The following is a 21,148-nucleotide window of genomic DNA, read 5'->3' as shown; positions in this document are numbered from 1 at the left end:
ACTACATGCAGTAGGATCAAAGACCCATTGCCACTGTTCTTGATGTCTCAGTAGTCCTCATTGTCCGCTATGTTCAGTGAGACCGGTTTTAACCCAGGCTTTTTCAGACCCAGGTCAGCTGGCCTTGGTGAGTTCCCGATAGAGCATCTCCATTGTCTCAGTGTGTGGGTGCACCCCTCGCGGTCCTGAGTTCCTTGCTCATGTTCGCTCTCCTTCTGCTCCTGATTTGGACCTTGAGATTTCAGTCCGGTGCTCCAATGTGGGTCTCTGTCTCTGTCTCCTTTCATCGCCTGATGAAGGTTAATATTCAGGAGGATGCCTATATGTTTTTCTTTGGGTTCTCCTTCTTATTTAGCTTCTCTAAGAACCCGAATTGTAGGCTCAATGTCCTTTATTTATGGCTAGAAACCAAATATGAGTGAGAACATCCCATGTTCCTCTTTTTGGGTCTGGCTTACCTCACTCAGGATAGTGTTTTCTATTTCCATCCATTTGCCTGCAAACTTCAAGAAGTCCTTGTTTTTTACTGCTGAGTAGTACTCTAATATGTATATATTCCATACTTTCTTCATCCATTCTTCAATTGAGGGGCATCTAGGTTGTTTCCAGGTTCTGGCTATTACAAATAATGCTGCTATGAACATAGTAGAGCATATATTTTTGTTGCATGATAAGGCCTCTCTTGGGTATATTCCCAAGAGTGGTATTGCTGGGTCCATGGGTAGGTTGATCCCAAATTTTCTGAGAAACCGCCACACTGCTTTCCAGAGTGGTTGTACAAGTTTGCATTCCCACCAGCAATGGATAAGTGTACCCCTTTCTCCACAACCTCTCCAGCATAGGCTATCATTGGTGTTTTTGATTTTAGCCATTCTGACAGGTGTAAGATGGTATCTTAAAGTTGTCTTGATTTGCATTTCCCTGATCGCTAAGGAAGTTGAGCATGACCTTAGGTGTCTTTTGGCCATTTGAACTTCTTCTGTTGAGAGATCTCTGTTCAGCTCAGTGCCCCATTTTATAATTGGGTTGATTAGCCTTTTACAGTCTAGTTTCTTAAGTTCTTTATATATTTTGGAGATCAGACCTTTGTCAGTTGCGGGGTTGGTGAAGATCTTCTCCCAGTCAGTGGGTTGCCTTTCTGTCTTAGCGACAGTGTCCTTTGCTTTACAGAAGCTTCTCAGTCTCATGAGGTCCCATTTATTCAATGAGGCCCTTACTGTCTGTGCTGCTGATGTTATACGTAGGAAGCGGTCTCCTGTGCCCACTTGTTGTAGTGTAGTTCCCACTTTCTCTCCTATCAGGTTCAGTGTGTTCAGACTGATATTGAGGTCTTTAATCCACTTGGACTTGAGTTTTGTGCATGGTGACAGACATGGATCTATTTTCATTTTTGTACAGATTGAAATCCAGTTTTGCCAGCACAATTTGTTGAAGATGCTCTCTTTTTTCCATTGTATAGTTTTAGCTCCTTTATCGAAAATCAGTTGCTCATAGGTTTGTGGATTAAAGTCAGGGTCTTCTATACGGTTCCATTGGTCGACTTCTCTGTTTTTATGCCAATACCAAGCTGTTTTTAATACTGTAGCTCTGTAATAGAGTTTGAAGTCAGGGATGGTAATGCCTCCAGACGTTCCTTTATTGTATAAGATTGTTTTGGCTATCCTGGGTTTTTTATTTTTCCATATAAAGTTGATTATTGTCTTCTCCAGATCTGTGAAGAATTTTGATGGGATTTTGATGGGGATTGCATTGAATCTATATATTGCTTTTGGAAGAATTGCCATTTTTACTATGTTGATCCTCCCAATCCAAGAGCAAGGGAGATCCTTCCATTTTCTGGTGTCTTCTTCTATTTCGTTCTTCAAAGTCTTAAAGTTCTTGTCATATAGATCTTTCACTTCCTTGGTCAGGGTTACCCCAAGATATTTTATGCTCTTTGTGGCTATCATGAAAGGTGATGCTTCTCTGATTTCCCTCTCTGTTTCCTTATCCTTACTGTATAGGAAGGCAACTGATTTTTTCGAGTTGATCTTGTATCCTGCCACATTACTGAAGGTGTTTATCAGCTGTAGGAGTTCTTTGGTAGAGTTTTTGGGGTCGCTTATGTATACTATCATATCATCTGCAAATAACGAAAGCTTAACTTCTTCCTTTCCAATACGAATCCCTTTGATCCCCTTATGTTGTCTTATTGCTATTGCTAGAACTTCAAGCACTATATTGAAGAGGTATGGAGAGAGTGGACATCCTTGTCTTGTTCCTGATTTTAGTGGGATGGCTTTGAGTTTTTCTCCGTTTAATTTAATGTTAAGACTCGGACACTAATGGAAGTAGGTCTTAAGAATGTCAAACTATTTCGCTTCTTGGCTTCCACCCTGTTGCTCACACTTTCCATTCAATTGCACTTGATTGTGCCTAAGTTCCCTCTTCTTAACTTTTTTACAAACCATCTTCTTCACTTCCCCTTCAAATCAGTAAACCTCTCTCAGCCACAGGGTTCCTGTGTCTTGGCCTTTAATTTCAAAGTAGTCTTTTTTTTAAAAAAAATTTATTTTATGTTCATTGCTGTTTTGCCTGCCTATATGTCTGTGAGGATGTCAGATCCCCTGGAACTGCAGTTACAGATAGTTGGGAGCTGTGAAATTGAAGCCAGCAGTCAGTACTCTAACAGCTGAGCCTTCTCTTCAGCCCTCCAAACCATTCTTAATTGTCTGAATGAAATGGCAGCAACTAAGTCATGCATTAGAGAAATACAGTAGCCAGAAAGTCCCACTCTGCCATATCTTCCTGTTTTGAGTTTGGGAATGTAGAGTTGTGTGTGTGTGTGTGTGTGTGTGTGTGTGAGAGAGAGAGAGAGAGAGAGAGAGAGAGAGAGACAGAGACAGAGAGAGAGACAGAGACAGAGAGACAGAGAGACAGAGAAACAGAGACAGAGAGACAGCTGAATAGGGATTAAAGTAAAAAGGAGCTGGGGAAGAGCCCCATGGGCACTGTACAGGTATGAGTAATTGACAGGACCACACTTCTGATACGATCTCCATGGGAGCCAAGATCTGTCTCTGTAAGTAAAGAAGCCGAACAGTAGGCAAGAACTGTGTCTCTGTCACTTTGAAGGGATGCATTTTCTTTTAAGGCTTCTGACCTCAAATCTATTCTTGTAGTTTCTGTAGCCAATCTTTTCATGTAGATCCCAGAACTATTTGTTAAGGTTGAGCCTACTGATTGAGTACAGTGTTAACTTTCTTGAGTGATGTCTTTCCGGTAGTGCCTGTGAGCTCTGATTTAATTTGTTTATAGCAGAGACATCATATAAAGATGTAATAATGAAAGAATATGTCTTATAGACTTTTATGACAGCATTATTTCATTTATGTTTTCTTCAAATTTAGTTTTGGTAAAATTATGGTTAGTAACTTCTATTCTATTTCTGTAATTTATTTATGAAAACTGTTTTTACAGACAAAATTATCTTGTTTCCAAATTCATATTTCATTTGTTTCCATAGTAGCTAATTGACTTAATTAAATCAGTAATAAAGCTAATAAGTTCAACTTAGATAAAAGATTTGCAAATAAACACGACTGGCTTTTACAAGCATTGGGTTCCCTGGCTCCATCTGCAAACACACTTAACAAGCACCAAGGAGCTAATGAGTTAGCTGTGTTGTTTTGTATATCAGAAGGAAGCCTGCTTGGTTCCTATTGTGAGAACACCTCAGATCTTGGTCAATGTTTACGGATGTGTTAGAAATGTTGCTGAACCCAAGAGGATTAAGTTGGGTTCCACTGAGAGCACATTCATTTTCTTATGTAGTTTGTAAAGCTGACGGTGGATTGCAGGTTCAAAACCCAGAGTCATTGCACGGCGGCACAAATAGCTACTAATACAATCTCTATGGTTTGAGACATATGAGATACCTCTAAGTTCCAAATATTTGCTTCAATATACATGAAAGGCACGAAAGCCCTTGAGTTATTGCAATCATACACTGTGGTGCCTGGGCATTCTCTTTTAAGTGCATGTGTCTTTAACTGTTCACACCCAGCTTTATTCTGACCATCTTATTTGAATTGGCTCATTGAAGTGGCCCTGCTGTCAGGAAAAGCCTTGGAAAGTGTAAATGTTTTGAGAATCAGGGCCAACAGAGAACCGAGTGCCTCAAAGACAATTCCATTCTCCGTTTCCCAATAGTACTGAGGACTGAACCTGAACAAGAGACTGCTGGTCAGAAACAAGAACAACTGGGAGTCTTGGAGAGCTCGCCGTTGTCCCACACTGTGCCTGCTTCCAGGGAGTACAAAGCCATGTCGGTGAGTCACGGGTTTGTTAGTAAATATTTATGTGGCTATTATTGGTTTGGCGTTTAGGCCTGGCAATCGTCTAGCTGCAGTAAGTTTTTAAAACAGAAGAGTTTACCAAAAGGCTTAGCAGAAATAAGAATGAGGAAAGTAATTCCAGATGTAGGGTGATGGTAGGCTTTCTGGAGGCTGCCCGTGGGCCGAGCCTCAGAGAGCGAGCATGTATTAGGAAGACAAGGGAGCAAGGGAATGACACTGAAGGTTCCTCAAGAGATGCTTGTGCTATTGAGCAATTCTTTGCTTTGTAGGATAATCGGGGTTGGGGGGTCAAACATTTCAAAGATTTTTATTCATTTTTTTCCCTCCTACAATACTCAGAACATGGGACAGTTCTTCCCAGCATAGATGTATGTAGTCTCTTGGGGCCTAGATGCCTAGGAATTTCTGTCGACTCCAGTCAAAAATGTGTGGCCAATGACGTGGCTTCAAGTGGCCACAGCTTCCACTGAGAATTCAAAATGTTTTGTAATAACATAATGGTGGAGGGCTTAGAGCCAACCTTCATCACCTACTAATGTCAAATTATATTTGTCGATCTAAAATTGTAGAGAGAAAAAGCACTGGCAATTTAGGGAGTTGTTTTCAAGAGGTGAATGTAGATTGGTTATTGGATTCCTACACACCCGGACTTTGTTGCGGAACATTGCACAGTTAAGTAGTTTCCTCACCATGGACGATGAACAGCTTCATCATTCGGAATTCAACAATGGAGCGGGTTTTATTGAGTGGAAAAGTGGAAAGAGACCCTTGCAAGTTCCTTCCATCCTGCAGGAAGGATACTAAGCATCTTCTGTGTGTGGAACATGATGTTCTTTGAGCTGTAGGCTTCTAGCAATGGTTAGGGCAATGACAATTATAGTAATAGCTAACCTTTATTAATTACGGACTGAACTGAGTTGTTTTTATGTCAATTAAGTTATTGTCCTCATTTTATAGATGGGTAACCTGAGAGTTAATGAGTTTTTAACCTCAATTAAGTTTGTACATTTAGCCTGCTGCTGCATTGCTAGACTATTTTCAATGAGTATATATACACTCCCATTATTTCTTTAGTATTAACTAGATACTTCTAGTCAAGACTTCAGAGTAATGTTTTGTGTAGGTAAAGGTGAAGGGGGGAATTTTTCATGGGGCTTTTAGACCAACTTTATAATGTATATTAGTCCACAAAATGTGATTAACCGGGTGCTTTAATTGGTGTGTAGCTGTTACAAATCTAAGCAGAAAAAGAGTATACATACCCACACCCAAATATTTGATTGCTTAAACAGGATCTCACAGTAACTCAGGCTGGCCATGAACTCACAGCAGTCCTCTTGCTTCAAACTTCACAAGTGCTAGGGTTACAGACATGGGTCACCATGCCTGGTAAAAGTGAATAAATGCTAAGAGTGGGAAAGAAATCCACTAGATGCTGAGGAAGGAGAAGGAGCAACACACATGCTGGTTATTTACACAAAGCTAAGTGTATTTTTAGAAAATAAATCCTTCCCCACAGTCAAAGGTGGGCATTTGGTCCCACTGAGCTATGACAAACTAAGGTAAGGAAGAAAAATCCCCACCCTTGAGGAAGCTTGCTGGTCACAACATCCTGGAGCACTACAGGGTGCAGAGCAGAGTCAAGCCTTCTCACCGGGGCTGGCACCGGGCTCTCTCATGGCTCATTTGTCACCCCTTTTAAATGCAAAGAAAACAAACTGGGCTGACCTAAGATAAAAAAAAAATATTCATGTTGACCAACGGGTTTTGATGTGTATACGCCATCAACTACCTTTGTCTACAAAGGTGAAAATGACATTTTCTGAGCGTTTTACAAGGGGAATGTAAGGGAGACAGCTGAAACAGAAGCAGAACTGTCAAGGATTCAATAGAAAGTGGCTTTGTTCTTCATTGATTCACTCACTACTCTTGCAACACTAAAGGCTAGACACTACGTATGCTACCTATGCCCTCTGATAGGGCAGTGTTTAGACCTTTCAGGTCTTTGCCCTTGGGGAGTATACTGTGGGGTAAAGAGAGAGGGAGTCAGACATAGTCAAGAGAAGATATGTGGCAAAATATTACATGCAATATTAAATATTAAAGTGTCACAAAGACTTTAATCTAGAGCTGGGTTTCTAGAAGGAAGTGTCACACAAGATGCCAGGTCTGAAATGTGGGTCAAGGTTAGTTAGGAAAGGGGCAGTGGGAAATGGGGGGGTGGAACTGTTCTGGGGGAAGGATATTAATTTGGAACAGGGCTTGGGATTTGTTGCTAGAAATTGCCGGAATTTAACTCTAATAGCTAGCCTGTTGTGTTCCTTCTATATACCAAGTTATGTGTTGACAGTTGTTGCCCTTACTCCTTTATTTGACTTTTGCAAGGTACATGTTATATGCACATAAAGAAACAAAAAAGCCTAGGAAAATTAAGTGAGGGGGAGAAATGGGACCAGAATTTAAGTTTATATTATGCATGTTGAGTCAGGAGAGCAGAAAGAGTCAGTGATGGTGGGGGCTCTTCATTTCAAACGGTCTTATTGGTCTCTTCTCAGGATCCATGCCCAGGACTGTTAGTTCAGCTACATGGCAAGTCCATCTGTCCCTGGAGCCTGGGACTCTAGCAGGTGATGCCAAAAGAAGGAAGACTCTCAAGCTGTTCCCTCTAAAGCACTGCTGGTCAGTTTAGTTGTTGGAACGTCATAGACCTGGGTAGGTCAGATGGAGAACATTCCTTCTTGGTATTTGTAGCGGTGGCAGCTTGAGACCAGGGCGCCAGCACGGTGACTTTCTGGTGCGCGTCTCCGTGTTTTGCAGGTAGTTGTCTTCTTGTCCTGTCGTCTTCTTTTCCTGTGGGAAACGCACCGAGAAGCAAACTGCCTCCTGGATCTCTCAGCCTATGATACGGGTTGAGACTCACCCTCACTTTGAGACTGACTTTGGTGAGCATGCAGAAGTTAGGTGTGATGATGATTTACGCTACGAAGGAAGGAGGTGGGGCTGTCATAGTACAGGGCGGCATTCCCACCTGGGACTGATGGAAGTTAAGCCTAGCTTGACCCTAAAGATGCAGACTTCTGTTTTAATTTGCTTTTTATCAACATACCAATAATTAGATTTCATTGCTGTCTTTTAAAAGCAAAAATTTGTTGTTGTTTCTCTTCTCTTACTTCTTCTCTATTCCTCCTACTCCTTTGTGCCCCCACCCCAGGAGTCCCATTTTCACTTTCATGTCATCTGGGCCCTTATCCGTCCCCTTCCACTTTCCTAACTCACCCGGTGTTTCTCTTGTGATCTCCTATCGAGTGTTACAGCCCATAGCCCATTCACGCCCCCTTATTTACATACACACAGATGTTAAAAGTTAAGGTATGCAAAGAAGAGAGAACATGTATGTGCTTTGTGTTTTTCTGGGTCTGGATCCCCTAACTTAATATAGTATTTTCCAGGTCTGTCCATTCTCCTGAGCATTTCCTAATTTCATCTTTCTCCACAGCCCAGTAAATTTCCACCATGTGTATACGCCACAGTTTCCCTTGCCCATTCTTCTTGCTTGACACTCAGCCTGGTTCTATTTTCTTGATATTATGAATAACAGAATAGTAAACATGCGTGAAGACATAAGAACTTCTAAGTCCTAGAAGAAAGAGACTTGCAGGTAGGTGTCTTACTGCTCAGGGCCTCTGGCCTCCACAGACTAGCGCTCATGATGTTTGAAGATGTTTATGGAGTCAGGGTTGCCGAGGGCCATCTTCTGAACTCTGTAGCATTTCCTGTTGGGAAGAGGGCTTGTGGAACATAGAGTTCTTGCACGACTGATAAATGGGCTTTGGCATGGTCTAACTTAGCCAGATCAGTAGGGAGTCTCTCTCTCTACCATCTTTTACCCCAGAAAACCTTTGCCTCGTTTGGTCTGGAGGATGAGGGAAAAGCAAATTCCGGGAAGTGATGTTGCTCTTGGCTCTGTGAGAAGGGTTCATCAACAAGCCGGTTCCAAACCCGATGGATTCTCTTAACTTTTCTCCTAGAAAGGAATCACTCAAGACACTCTGTCCTGAATGTGGGGCATATTGTGCTCCTCGTGGATCAGAGGTCAAGCACACCAGATTTATATGTCTCAGTCAACACAGAAACAAAGACAGGTTGATGGCGTCCTCTAAAAGAAGCCATTCTGGACTGTGGTCAATGCAGTGTGAAACCGAGGGGAGGTGAAAATATAATTATTAATGTCAGAGGTATGCTCTGAGGAATGTGTCACTATGTGACTTAGTCATTGTGTGGCCATCTTGGGGTGCTTATGCAAACCTAGATGGTGGGGGTTAGTGACTCATTGTGGCCTTTGATGCCATCAAGAAACATCACAGGCACCACCATATCGGTCAGTGCTACACAGGATACTGGCTTACCTTGCATTTGTTTTAATAAGAGGAGAAAAGGTACCCTCTAAAGTAGCACAGTACAGTAACACACAAATGGATACATAGTCATTTAATATCATTATCAAGTACCACCCACCAAATACAATTGCATCTGCATTTGCCTGATGTGCCTGGTGGCAGCGTGCCTGTCACCACGAGCATCACCGTGAGTAAGTGAGTAATACGTTGCCCTATCAGGTTACGATAGCAGCAGTGGCCCTCAGGAGATAAGCATTTCCCAGCCCCACCGCAATCTCTGGGATCGCCAACTTTTATGTGGTCGGTCATTGACTCAGTGTTCCTGGTACATGACAGGACTTTATCATTCAACGGAGCGATAAGATAACACAGTTGATCTTTCTGTTTTGCGTCCTTTGTAGGCTGCAGGCTTGTTCTATGGGAAAGGGGATAGGATTTACATGAAGTCCCTGTCTGTGATGTTAACTTTTAAAATGAGCACAAGAGGGAGAATAGCAGCAAGAGCCAGTCTTCAGTGTGCTTAGATGATGTTGCCTCCTTTCTGAACAATGAGATTTTTTTCAAATCTTACAATTGCTAACTTAACAAACTTAAAGGTGAAGTTGGGAATGGAGACAAATGCCTGTAATCCCGGTACTCAAGAGGCTGAGGCAGGAGAATCCCAAGTTTGAGGCCAGTGTGGATTATGTAAAGAGACCCTGTCTCAAATATAAAACAGACTAAGCTGGCTGTGGGGGAGGCAGAGACAGATGAATGTCCATGAGTTTGAGGCCAGCCTGGTCTACATAGTGAGTTCCAGGCCAGCCAAAGCTACATAGTGGGACCCTGTCTCAAAACAAGAAGAAACAAACAACTCCCCCACCCCCAAAACAAAACCAGAAAAAAAAGGCAAAATAAACCATATTCTTAAAACAATAAAAATAAAGCAAAGCTGAAAATGAAATGGGCTTATCTAGATTCCACAAATCTTAAGTCTTTGCATTAAAGAGAAAGAAAATGGCCAGTAAGTTAACACTTTCTCTTTAGGCAACTCTAAACAGTAGTATCTGTAATAACCATCAACATTAGTAACTCCAAAACAATGCCGGCCCTGGAACCGGAGCCAGTGTTGTGTTCTAATTGCTATTTGGAATCAGTCCAATCTGAAGCCATACGTCATTATGGGATGCTTCTATGAACCCGACTTGTGAATGTTCCACTCTTTCAGGACAGCTCCAGATTTGTCAATGACTACAAGACAGTGGTGTTGCCTCTAGAACATTTATGAAGCAGCGACTAAAACAAGGCTGATCTGACACGGTGTGCTCAACAAGATCAGAGTATACCCAAGCATTTCTTACCTAAAGGAGCTGTCTAGCTGGACAAGCATTTGTAGGCTTCATTATTTTTCTTGAGAAGATACTGAATGGAAAGGTGTATTATGCTCCCTGGCTCCTCAAACATCGGTAGTTGGACATACTAGGCTGTGTCTGCGTGCTTGACAATCAATGAGGAGGTATTATAGCGCAAGGGGAGACTATAAAAGTAAGCCATGAAATCCACAAGAAACCTAGACAGACATTGATGCTACCAAAGAAGGGCAAGTCTTGGGGAGCCCTCTCTAGAGCTTTCTGCTGCACTAACTTGTTTAATAAACAAGCTGGGGACAGAGCTGAGTAACAGATGTTGTTGGTAGGCGCCCTATGTCATTCATATGGGCTGTTGTGACTTTAGAAGGACATGTTTCCACCTAAGGATATACTGTTAGATGTTTTCCAGGTAAATGGAAGATTACATTTTTTTGGGCCAATAGCATGTTTTCATTTAGTTCCTTGCTTCCCTCCCCCTCAGTTTCCAATAAGGGGTCCCTTTTATTTGATTAAAGTATCTGTGTCTATCTGAGGTTGGAGCCTCTCTCAAGGAAGGCGTCTCTTCTGGACTGGGAATTGTCATCTGATACAATATCTATTTTCCAGAAGCCATTAGTTTCCAACAAACTGTTCAGATATATGTTTAGCTTTGCTTTAATGTAGGAGAACGGAATAGTTCTTATTGTTAAAAAATTCACAGCTTTATAATCAGTGTTGGTCAGTTTTTGCCAACTTAGCTCAAACCTAGACACACCTGAAAGAAGAAATCTCAAGTGAGGAATTGCCTCCATCAGATTGGCTTGTGGGCCATCCCAGGAAGGGGGACCTGGCCTATGCATAAAAGCAGGCTGAGCAAGCCAGAGGAAGCAAGTCAATCAACTGCATCCCTCTATGGTCTTTGCTTCAGTTCCTGCCTTTAGGTTCCTGCCTCGAGTTTCTGTCTTGACATCCTTGGATAACGGACTATAACTTATGAGCCAAATGAAGCTTTTCCTCTCCCAAGTTGCTTTTTGTCAGTGTTTATCACAGAAACACAGAAGGATGCTCAATTGTACCACAAGGACATGTTCTCAACTATGTTCATAGCAGCATTATTTGTCATAGCCAGAACCTGGAAACAACCTAAATGCCCCTTGACTGAAGAATGGATAAGGAAAATGTGGTACATTTACACAATGGAGTAAAAACACAATGGAAAAAACAACAACATTTTGAAATTTGCAGGCAAATGGATAGATCATATTGAGTGAGGTAACCCAGACCCAGAAAGACAAATATATATCCTCACTCATAAGTGACTTTTAGATATAAAGCAAAGAAAAACCAGCATACAATTCACAATCCCAGAGAACCTAGACAACAAAGAAGACATAAGATCTAAGAGAGACATACATGATCTAATCTACATGGGAAGTAGAAAAGGACAAGATCTCCTGAGTAAAATGGGAGCACGGGAATCATGGGAGAGGATAGAAGGCGAGAGGGGAGGAAGGAAGGGGAGTAAAAAAGCATATAGCTCAATAAAATCAATTTTAAAAAAGAAAAAGAGATAGTATTTGGATTCATAAATAGACAGCCTAAGTGAGTATGTCACTTATCTACTATGAGATCCTGGAAGGGATTATTTATTCAGGGAATAAGCAGTGAACATCAAAATGAACAAAGTCTCCATTGCTCCCTGAAGTTTGCCTAGGAGCTCCAGAGCTCTCTAGACCCTAAAAGGGTGTCCATTTAAGCAGAGTGTTCTCTACAGGCCTGGAACAGATGGGTAGTGTACCTCTGGTTACATTTCCAGGACACACCCAAGCTGTTCCTCTTACTTGGTCACCCGAAGAGAAGCAGTCTTCAACTCAAGCAGAGTAAAAGCGCTTGAGGGGGAAGCAGAGCCATTTCTGCCCACAGTGGCTATTCCAGGCTTCTTATTTATCCATTCCACAAGTGTTTATTCAACACTTGCTGAGTCACCCTGCAATGGCTTCTGGGATCCAGAGGTGGAAAGGCAGGGTGCCACCCTTCTGGAAATGATGAACTAGTGGGGAGACACTTAAATACTTCTTCTTTCATGTGAGTACCTATTGTGAGTGCTGCCGCCCAAGCCGAGGATTTGGGAGGCTTGGATTGGCATCCTGCTCACCAGCCCAAGCAGTTTGACGGCTTTGCACTTCGACTTCCATGTTTGCAAAATGGGCATGAACAGTAGTCTTATCTCTCTTGAGGCCAGGAAGTGCTGTAGTGAGAATGTTGAGTAAACTCAAAACCACAGAGGCTAAAAGGTGTCTCTCTTTAGCCTCAGGGAAGGAAAGAATCCAAGGACAGCTGTGGTCACTTTTCTCCTCTGAAAGTCTCCAGCATTAGGATGTAGGTCAATGAACTGCCTCATCTTTATCAGCAATCCTTGCTTGGGAGTGGAGGACTTTTACCTTTTTTTAAGTTTGAGGTAGGAGAAGCGAGATCACAGAGTGAGGAAGGGTCTTGGCTTTCTTGGCTTGTAGATCAACATCCTCATCCCTTTGCTTCCCTTTGAAGTCACACAATGGACTTTTGATCCCGCCTCCTGGGGGAGAAGGTCAGTGTAGAGCCAGCAAGGGTACTCCCCCCCCACTCTCGGCAACATTCCTACCTTTTCCCAAGCCCCGGGTTCCTCCTGAGAGCCATGAGATTAGATAAATCCACTCTCACCCGTGAGTTGAAGAGAACAATCCCAGATCATGAGGACTGGCAAGGACAAGATGGAAACTTGAATTACCTTCCACTATCTAGACAGTCTGTCTGTTGTAGAAACAGAAGAACAAAGTACATATGTTTCTGTTGTGTTGCCGCAGAGAAATTTAGAACAAGAAGACAGGAGAGAAAGAGGGAGAAAGAAGAGGAGGAGAAAAAGAAAATGCAATATACATACGTACGTACATACATACATACAAACATACATAATACATGTGTGTATATTTATGTATATATATACATATATTCACACATATAAATTTATTTGATCATAAAGAAGCACAATATCGTTTGTGGGAAGTAAATGGAACTGGAGAGCATCATGTTAAGTGAAACCAAGCCAGCTCATAGGGGTATCTTCACATGGTCTTTCTCATACAGTATTTTTTCTAAAGTTTTATTTTTATTTTTTGCACGTGCCTGTGCGAGAGTGTATGCCCCCATGTGCATAAGTACCTACAGAGGCCAGAAGAGGGTATCAGACACTTTGGAACTGGAGTTCCAGGCAGTTGGGAGCTGCTTGACACAGGTATAGGCGATCCTACTCAATCCTCTGCAAGAGGAGTGAGTATGTGTTCTTCATGCTGTGGTTTATCTCCTGCCCAAGTTGGACCCCTTTTAGGGTGTGCGATATGGAAGTAGCTAAAGGACTGTCAAGGATAAGGAAGTAGGGTGGGGTGGGGAATGGGATAGTATAATAGAAGAGGCGAACAATGGCACGTTGTGTACATGTATGGGAATATCACAATGAAATACTGCACACTTACTATAGGCTAATATAAAAAGTCATACAGGCAGTCTGGAGGTCTCCAGACCAGGATAAGCTACTCCTCCAGGTCTCTGTATTTCCACTGCCACCCCAAGGAGCTGCTCATTCACTTAGTCACTTCTACTAGAGTTTTTGTGGGGGAAACAGTCCTACTTCGAATTTAGAGTATGCAATCATCTCAAGGTATACAGCTTGGGGGTTCAGCTCTTATAGTTCTGTATCTACAGACATCATCTTTGACAACGGGATGAGATTATATGCACTCTGTAATTTGTACTACTTCACTTTTCAATGTGGTCATCAATACAACGTCTTATTAGCACACACTTAAGTTAAAACTGTAGAATTTATGACCACTTTAAAAGCACATAAAAGAAACAGAAAGTAGGGTTGCTGTGATGGCCCAGTCAGAAAAAAAGAACTGCCTTGTAAGTGTGTTTGGATTCCTAGCACCCCTTTAATGCTAAGGAGGCAAAACAGCCTGCCTGTAATTCTAGCTCTCCAGAGGGCAACACAGGATCTCTGAGGGAAGCTGGTTAGCTGGAAGATGAACTGATGAGCTCTGGGATTAAGTGTCAGTAAATTAGAGGGGCAGTTATTGATGGAGGTACCAGAATCCAACCTCTGGCATTCATAGGCAGACAGACTGATAGACAGACAGACAGACAGACAGACACGCGCGCGCGCGCGCGCGCACACACACACACACACACACACACACACATTATTGGTAGGTGTGCCCTGCAAGCCTAGATCTTGCTGCATTTTTGAATTTGGAAATACTCATGGTCTTGTGTGTGTGTGTGTGTGTGTGTGTGTGTGTGTGTGTGTGTGTATTCATGTGGAAGGCAGAGGTGGATGTTAAGTGTCTTCCTCTATCACTTCTTCACTTAATACTTTTTAGGCAGGGTCTCACTTTAAATGCAGAGCACACTATTTTGGCTCCACTGGCTGGCCAGAGACACCCTGGAATCCTTCTGCCCCTGCCCTTCCCAAGTGCTGGGGTTACAGCTGCCGTGCCCATGTGCCCTGTCTTTCTTTACATGTGTGCTGGGGATAAGAACTCAGGTCCTCATGCCTGTGCAGGCAAAGCTTTACCATTGAGTCCTTTCCTCAATCTGCTTCATTTAAAGCAAAAATAATAATAATTTTCATCATTTTCAGCATCATCCCAGGGGCTTCCTGCTTTCACAAAGCTGCACAACATCACGACCAAGCATCAGGCAGTCATTTTCAAGAGCTTCAGGCATGCAACCATGAGTGAGGGGCCACTTGGGCGTGTGTGTGTGCACATGAGCGTGCACGTGCGTGCGTGTGTGTGTGTGTGTGTGTGTGTGAGAGAGAGAGAGACAGCTGCTAGAGTCACGTTGACACTGTGGTCCACCATTAAGACTCTAGCCTACACAATTTCCAATTGGATTAATATCTTAAATTTAAACATCACTTTCTCTTAAAAATTCCCCTTAGAATACTGGACTGTCCTTTCTTAGTCATGTTTCCAGAAGACTCACAGCCCAAGGGACACGGGAGTTGAAATCTCCCAACACAGCCTGATCTCTGTAATGTTTTCAAGGCTTTAATTAGCTCCTTACCCTAGTTTCTGTAGCTAGTGTCTTGTCGGCACCTTGAGATCATTCCAGCGACCTGAAATCTCATCAGGTTTGTTCTAAGGAAAATGAGAGCAATATTCCCATCAGCTTCTCATTGTTTTCTTGTTTTGTTTTGGTTAGAACAGAAATATCAAGAGAATCAGCTATTGTTCCCCTTATGTGAAAAAGCCATCATTCAGCAAAAGGTTACTTTTCCTTGTGAAAATCTTCATAATTATCATTTGTGTTGACAGATAATGAGGTGGAAGCGCAGAGAACTTAGCTGGGACTCTAGCAGGCAACGGCTTCCAGAGCCCACCACTAATCACCAGAAGGCAGTGCTCAGCAGGCAGTGGTCTCCAGAGTCCACCCCTAAGCACTGGGGACCAGTGCTCAGCAGGTAGAGCCCATCCCTAAGCACTGGGGACCAGTGCTCAGCAGGTAGAGCCCACCCCTAAGCACTGGGGGGGACAGTGCTCAGCAGGTGGAGTCCACCCCTAAGCATTGGGGACAGTGTTCAGCAGACAGATCCCATCCCTAAGCATTGGGGACAGTGTTCAGCAGGCAGTGGTCTCCAGTGTCCACCCTTACACACACACGGGAAGCAGCCCCTTCAGGCTAATCAGTGGTTCTTCTTCTCCCGTGATGATTCCTTTCAGAACTCCTAGTCCAACAAGAAAATTAGTGTCACAGAGAAGAACGGCACAAATGAACTGGGAAAAGAAGCCTGAGTTTGGTTTCTAGTCCTTTCTCAGTCTCCCTCTGTGAAGTGGATATATGGGATAGCTCTGGGTACCAAGAAATGATACCCACGGAGAAATTAGCATAAAGAAGTCAAAACACATTAGTACTTGTTGTATATGAAGTATTTCCCCAATGCTCTTGTATTGAACGTTTGATCCTCGATGCCAAGGTGGGGCTTCTGGGAATGGAAGGGCTCATGAGTTTCTTGCTTTGTCAGTGGATCAATCCTGTGGTATATTTGTGATCTGATGGCCCTGTTTGGAAAGTGATGGCAATGCTGGGCGGTGAGGCCTGTGGCAGGAAATGGATCCCCGAGTGAACCACATGCCTTTGAAGGATGAATTCTGTCCTCTACCCCTTCCTTTCTGTCTGTCTGCTTCTGGCTGCCACAAGGTAAGGATTTTTTTCTCCACTGTGTCCTGCTGTCCTATCGAACCTCATCTCAGGCCAATAGCAATGGATTCAGTCAATCCTAGACTGAGACCTCCAAATTTACCATGGGCCATAGCTTTAAATGGTTTCCCCCAGATACATTGTCATGGCAAAAACAAACAACCAAACAAACCAAAACCCAAAATTCTGACTAACACAATTTCCTGTTGCTGCTTGAAGGTAGATAGAACTGAGTGCCAGGAGTCTTAGACAGCCAGTGAGCTAACTTTCTTATACTGTAGTTCTCTCTATGAACAGTAGAAACAACCATACATACATTTCAGGGTAATTGATGGGGTACATAGGACATTATCTGACAGATTACAGAGCCTGAACAAATAGAAGTCTTCATCAATATTAGCTACATGAAACCCTAAGTTCTGTATATAAGCACTATTTTATAAAGGAGATTTTCCCTGTCATTAAGCAAAGGATAAAATAAGAGCCCAAGTTTCATATCTAAGCCAGGGATAACCCTCTTGACCAAATCCCTTCAAGTGGTTTATCCATTCCTAAAGCCCCCCTGAATATATATCATTTCCCAAAGTCCTGTTATCACCACCACTAAAGCCACCATCATTCTAGCAGGGGAAATAGCAAACACTAGAACCAGTCAACCAAATTCCAGGCTGCTTACGTGAGCCTGGCCAGGATGAAGCCGGGGATGGGAAGTACAGCATGCAGAAGCCATGTTGTGGACGCCAACGGAACTGTGGATGAGCCCCACGGACGCGTGTTTGCTGAAGGTGGCCATGCTGCCGGCGTCTATTCATACTGTGTCTGTGTGGGGACATGATCTGGAAGGCGCCCTGCTGAGGATGCGAGAGTTTGCAAGACAGTTCTGAAATCTGTCAGGAAAGCATGCTCGATACTCTCACCAGGACCACAAAGCAAAAGGTCTTATTCCAATTCAAAGTCACTGAAAGCGAACAAGCGGAGGAACACTAAGAGTGAAATAACATTGTAGGCCTGTTAGAAGCTCGAATTGTAGTACTGTGGGTGAGTCAGGGAGAAAAATCCCCAAATAACAGCCTGGATTAAGATTTCTTTCTATTTTTTTTCACCAGGTGATGTGATGTTATGTTAAAACAATGACTTCCCCATCCTGCTGTACCAAGCATTAAAAATAGCACTTGGAGTTTTTGTTAGCAGCTCTCTTGGGCATCGGCTTCAGTACTAACCACCTTTGTACACAGAACCGCTTTGGCTAGGAAAAGGGAAGTTGAAAGTCGCAAAGAGTGGTAAAAATCATACAGGAAGAAAACCATGGCAGCTCAACGTCGACCCCCAGGAACACTTGAAGACTTCTCTGGTGTTATTCCTCTTCTGCCCAGCGCTTTCACAAAACTGTTCGCAGTTCCCACACGCCGACTCTGTTGTAGACATGGAGGGGAGGCTGGAGAGCGAGAGCTCCCCTTGCGGGCTAGGCCTGCAGTTTGCTGGGTGGCCTTGAGCATGCTAAGTAAAAGCTGTTTGATTAGGTCGTAGGACTGACGCTAGGCATCGCAGATACAACCACAACCTCCAACTCCCGAAACCACTTTCATCGCGAAGGGATTGTTAGCGTGGTCCGTTTTCTGGATGTTTCATTTCTGTCTGAGAAAAAAACCCTAAACTTCACTGTGCAGTATGTCGAACAACCCACCAACATCCTCCCGTGCCCGGGACTAATTTGCTGCTGCTAGGGTAGCATGTGTAGAGGGAAGTGGTTCTTCAAGCGTGGTTTCTGCACCAGCAGCATCAGTACCACGGGAGACCGTGTAGACTAGCATATTCACACAGACCTGCGGGTCCTAGAGCCGCTGGGACTGCTTTCCAGGGGCTTCGGGTTCGACACGGATGGATTAGTTTTATAATTTGGAAATTTTATTCTATCACTCCAATGAATCAAAATTCTGTGTAAAGCCTGACGAAGAAACCCTGCCACTGATTTCTTCCTTATACTCTCTGATACAGCTCGGACATCTGGAGTCACCTATCATAGTCGATCTTTAACAGGGCGATCCCGCAAACCGCCTTTCCCACACCTTTAAAATGTTCTGTTCTAGTACCAAGTTTAAAAGCCTTAACAAAGGAGGAGATTAAAGTGCTCTCATGTGGTTTGCAGACACGTGGATCTATAGATTATCTATAGTCCTCGCTCAGTGACTAATGAGATCGGCTGCAGGACTGAGAGACACATCTGGTCATCCAGAGATGAGTGAAATCACAGGTAGACTCGTCCCTTCTCCAGCAGAGCATGAGAACTTGGATGTGTGTGCCAGTAAGGTCAGCTGACTTTGGCGGGTCTTGTTGGTTGAAGAATGACCCAGTGTTTCCCAGAGCTGGCTGATACTCAGCAGAGCAGGGAGCCAGTTTAGTGTTTGGCAGAATGGCGCTGCTATTAACCAGGGTGGGTGGGGAAGCTTACATCACGGAGATGGGCAGACCCTGTAACTGAGGACTTACATACCTATGTAGATTTATGAGAACACGAGGTTCGTAAATGCCTATTGGCTGAGCTCATCTACTCAAGATTGAAGACTCGTAATTATGAGACCAGAAAGGTGTGCTAGGGCTTAAGATCACACACTACTCTGGCAGAGGCAGAGGACTGAATTTGATTCCCGGCACCCATGCCAGATTGTCCACCACTGTCCCTAACTCCAGCTCTGCAGAGGGTCAGGGATCCACTACCCTGTTCTGGCCTCTATGAGCACCTGCCGTCACACATACATACCACACGTACATACCCACAAATGAAAATAAAATAAATCTTAAAAGTGGAAAGGATCACGCTGTGTGTGTCAGGTTGACACCTGCACTGGAATAGCAGAAGATTTGCTGGGGGACGTCACGCCACCTGACTGCTGTTGTCTTTGCTCCAGCAATAAATTCCCTACCACTCAACTGAACACTTCGGTATAGACCATCTAGGTATCTGCCGGGAACTCTTGTGTCCTGCTGGCCACCACCTGTTGCTACTGCCAAGAGGAAGACCTAATGAGTATCAGAACTGGGGGGCTTGGCCACCTGAGGGACCCCTGGTCCATGCTTTGTCTCCTTCTCCTTGTAGTTAGCTCTCTTGCCAACTACAGGACCGTAGTTCTCCGTGAAAGGACTGTCTTCATTTGATTTAAGACATCACTGGCTCTGCTGCATCAGGTCTCCAGATGTGCTCCAGTCTCAGCTCAGGATTAGACTTAGGTCAAGTTCAAATGAGGACGCCTTCTTCTAATTAGCCTATAGGTGATTTATTGAGTTGCTATTTCTGTGATTTTTGCTTACGATATCCTCAAGACCTTTTTAAAAATAAAACAGAGATGTTGCAGACTCAGCTCGTAAATCCTGGCTTATTGGTTATAGTTGACCTGGGGATTTTTAAAATAAGTTCTGAAGTGTGATGGGCCATTAGAAATCACTTCTGTGTTAGATGACTAAAAACACCACAAAATAGTTCAAAATATCCTTTAATTTTATTGCATTTTTTTTTTTGTGCTGGGGATGGAACTCAGAGCCTCATGCACTGTAGACAAATGTTCATACAACATCCTTTTACAAATGTTGTATAGAAAAAGTCTTCCAGTGCCAAAATCACAGAAAGAAGTAGAAACCTGTCTATTGAGTACACAAGTTAATTCTGTGTCTGCTGGCGACCAGGTCTGAGAGTGCCAGGATGTCAATCAGTGGGAAACTACTGCCTTCATTAGTTAGCGTCAGATGCATGAACAAAAGTGTTAGTCTACAAGCACATTGCTGAGATGAATCCATGTTGCTGCATAATGTCATTCTATGATTTCTTGATTACATATGATATTCTTGCTCACTCTCCTGTGATAGGACATTGGGAAGTTCTAACGTTTCTATTCCTTTAAAAAAGATTTAATTTGTGTGTGTGTGCATGCGTGTGTGTGTGTGTGTGTGTGTGTGTGCGTGCCCTTGGAGGCTAGAAAAGGACACTGAATTCCCTGGAGCTGGAGTTATAGCCAGTTGTGAGCAGCCTGATGTGGGTGCTGGGAGCTGAACTCTGGTCTACTGGAAGAGGAGGGACAAATGGTCTTAGCCACCGAGCATCTTTCAGGTCCTATGATTTTTATCCTTAAGCACTTACGCATATGTATTCATATGTCTCTCGACATACATCAGCCATACTTCTTAAGGACAGCATATTTTAAGCAGAACTCCTAGGTCCATTTCACTTGCTGTCTTTCCTGGGATACACATCGTCAACTGGATTGTGCACAGCATTCCACATCGCTGGTTAAGGGCAGATGCTCTGTACACGCACCAGCTATGAAACTCGCACTCTTTTTGAAGAGAGGTTAAACACTCATAATTTTTAGTTTTGTGCAATATAAGAAAAATCAACAAAATTCACTAAAATTTGACTTTTTAAATTTATTTGGGGGTGTGTTTTTCTATTGTTCATCACCTTATTGTTTTTTATTTTCAAATTATTATTATTTTTTTGAGATAGGATCTTATCGTGTAGCCCTGACTGGGCTTCAGCTCCCTAGGTAGATCAGGCTATCTAATTTACAGAGCTCCATCTCCCTGCCTCTGTCTCCGAGTGTGAGGGATAAATGTATGTGCCACCACATCTGTCTGCCTATGATGAAAGATCTGCTGTAAATTGCTTGGGTTTGAACTAATCCTGGGAGATTTCCAGTGTTTGATGTCTGGCGCTCCATTCCTCAGCTGGGCAGCCTGTTATTTGGGAAGGCTTTGGTCAGTAACAACGAGTTAGTGAGTCAACTCGAATGAGTCTCCCTTTTCCTACCAAGTACCTAACCTAATATAGAACAGAACACTCATTTCCTCCATCTGGAAG

At 43.2% G+C, this 21,148-nt stretch overlaps 1 long non-coding RNA gene across 2 annotated transcripts; it reads left to right on the top strand.

Annotated features, from left to right (window-relative positions):
* The first annotated feature begins 4,175 nt into the window (after positions 1-4,175).
* On the top strand, positions 4,176-19,583 carry LOC126487581 (uncharacterized). Of its 2 annotated transcripts, none has more exons than XR_007588423.1 (6): positions 4,176-4,310; positions 6,893-7,053; positions 7,159-7,279; positions 15,417-15,562; positions 16,124-16,299; positions 17,406-19,583. It is a non-coding gene; the product is annotated as an uncharacterized lncRNA (long non-coding RNA). The 2 variants fall into 2 exon arrangements; XR_007588422.1 differs by having other exon boundaries at positions 15,604-16,299.
* The last annotated feature ends 1,565 nt before the right edge of the window (positions 19,584-21,148 follow it).

Source organism: Alexandromys fortis, unplaced genomic scaffold, assembly GCF_014885135.2.
Source record: "Alexandromys fortis isolate MF-2015 unplaced genomic scaffold, M_Fortis_MF-2015_v1.1 scaffold_191, whole genome shotgun sequence".
Classification (NCBI taxonomy): domain Eukaryota; kingdom Metazoa; phylum Chordata; class Mammalia; order Rodentia; family Cricetidae; genus Alexandromys; species Alexandromys fortis.
The sequence above is the reverse complement of the archived record's forward strand: the minus strand, read 5'-3'. Positions and strand labels throughout refer to the sequence as shown.